This window comes from Papaver somniferum, unplaced genomic scaffold (genome assembly GCF_003573695.1).
Source record: "Papaver somniferum cultivar HN1 unplaced genomic scaffold, ASM357369v1 unplaced-scaffold_137, whole genome shotgun sequence".
Taxonomy (NCBI): Eukaryota; Viridiplantae; Streptophyta; class Magnoliopsida; order Ranunculales; family Papaveraceae; genus Papaver; species Papaver somniferum.
In genome coordinates, this window is record NW_020622934.1 from 370,886 (window position 1) to 373,016 (window position 2,131).

General features: G+C 42.1%; 1 non-coding gene across 1 annotated transcript; it reads left to right on the forward strand.

The window, feature by feature from the left end:
* The first annotated feature begins 441 nt into the window (after positions 1–441).
* LOC113335086 lies at positions 442–548 on the forward strand. The gene has a single exon (XR_003353149.1). It is a non-coding gene; the product is annotated as a small nucleolar RNA R71 (small nucleolar RNA).
* Positions 549–2,131: the final 1,583 nt, after the last annotated feature.

Below are 2,131 nucleotides of genomic sequence, written 5' to 3' on the forward strand. Positions count from 1 at the left end.
GGTCTTTTATAAGTATCCATGGAATTTTCTTGGTCATGTAACACTTCTTGAAATGATGGGATCGTAGGACAATCCTTAGTGTAGTGTTCCAGACTTTCGTAAATACCACAAGCATGTTCTACCGAGTCAGCTACGTTAACTACATTTGGTTTCTGAATAGCATCAACTTTCCTATGCAAGCTAGCAATTTTAGCATTCAAGTCATGTTCTTCATTCAATACATACATTTCAGGCCTAGAACTAGCTAAAGCTTTGGACTTATTTCTATCCGCCGTGCCTGAAGTATCCCAATTCTGAGCGTTTTCTGCCAGCAAATCGAAGTAAGTCCAAGCATCATCAGGTGACTTATTCAGAAATTGCCCATTACACATCATTATAACAAACTGACGCATACAAGAATTCAGACCATCATAAAAGAAGTTAACTACTCTCCAAATTTCATAACCATGATGAGGACAGCTAGAAAGTAAGTCTTTATATCTCTCCCAACACTCGAAGAAAGACTCATGTTCATTTTGAGAAAAATTCATTATACTTTTTCTAAGAGTGATTGTTTTATGAATTGGAAAAAACTTTTTCAGAAACTCTCTAGTCATTTCATTCCATGTCCTAATGGTATTTGGTCGCAAAGAATGCAGCCAAGTCTTAGCTTTATCCTTTAGAGAAAATGGAAATAATTTCAGTTTCACGACATCTTGAGTCGCAGCAACAAAAGGCATAGTTGCACAGACTTCGTCAAATTCTTTCAAATGTATATATGGACTCTCTGAGTCTAAACTATGAAACTTAGGCAGTGCTTGTATCTGCCCATATTTAATTGACACATTGCCAGCATTAGTCGAAATAACTATACAAGAAGGCGTAGAAGCCCTTTCCGGCTGCAAGTAATCATACGAAAATTCTCTCTCATCGTACCGATCTCGAATTTCATCTTCGTCATTCCTTGGGCGTTTTGAGCCGGTGCGGGTTCTTGCTGTACTCTGTTGAGTTACAGCTGTCCGCACTCAGGCGCCTGCTCGCCAGGCTCGTACACGCCTTCGTCTAGGTAGATCTCCAGTGACCACCTGGTCATTCCTTGATGGAGTTTTTTCTGGTGTATCCAGATTGATCACTTCTCTGGGTTGGTTAGAACCTTGCGGGTTAACACGGATTCCAAGGCACTCCCAAACAGACCGACCTTTCCGGTTTCGATCAAAATCCGCCAATCGATCTTGACTATGTAGATTAGTCCTTGATCGAGACTGGATCACATGTTCTAGTCTTAGGAGAGCGTTTTCTTTCTCCACCTCATTCAACTGCTGGCACAATAGATCTGCCTCTATACTAGGAGTCGCGGCTGGTCCATCTTGCTGATCAAATCGATCATCGATCCTCCTTGACGGGCTGCCGAATACAAGCTCTCTGTTTACTCGAACTCGTGGGTTTTCTCCATCAGGTATGGAGTCAACGGCCATTGCTTCATCCTCGATCAAGGGTTGTTTTCCGTTTCTCCGATTTCCTGGATTTGGGGTTCTGTCACGAACAGAATCTCGACCTCGTCTGTTTTCAGTAGATACTGCGGGTGTTGACTGAACCTCATTCTCGTGCATTTCAGCTTCGCGTCTCCCGCGATGTCTAGGATTGCTAACAGAATCGACCCTTCGTGCAGTTTGTTTGACTATTGCCATAACTCGATTCGGGAAAACACGATTATCTTTTCTCGAATCCCCTTGGAGCGGCGCCAATGTTTGTATAGTAAAAGAATTTTATCTCAAATACAAATTTGATGGTGATTAAGTTGTTGATCGAACTGCTACCTTCCTCTCCATGTGGAACAGTGATTGGGGGGGGGGGTGTACCTGCAAAAAACCTTCTGATGCTTAAGTTAGCTAGATTTTTTCACAGGAGTTTGTGCAGAGAAGATTTCACACCTGATAGGGTTATGAACCCATGTATTTATATGGTTGAAATTAGGGTTTCACCCCAATTTCGAGATAAACATAACTTGTATTATCTTGCCCTACAAGTCTTCTAAAACATTCCTGAACCTTCACCGAGTGACTTGGCTGTCAAGTACTCCAGAAACTTCCGGAACATTCCTCTAGGGTTATGGAATTGGCAACCAAATGTGAATAAACGGTCAAGCCCAAGC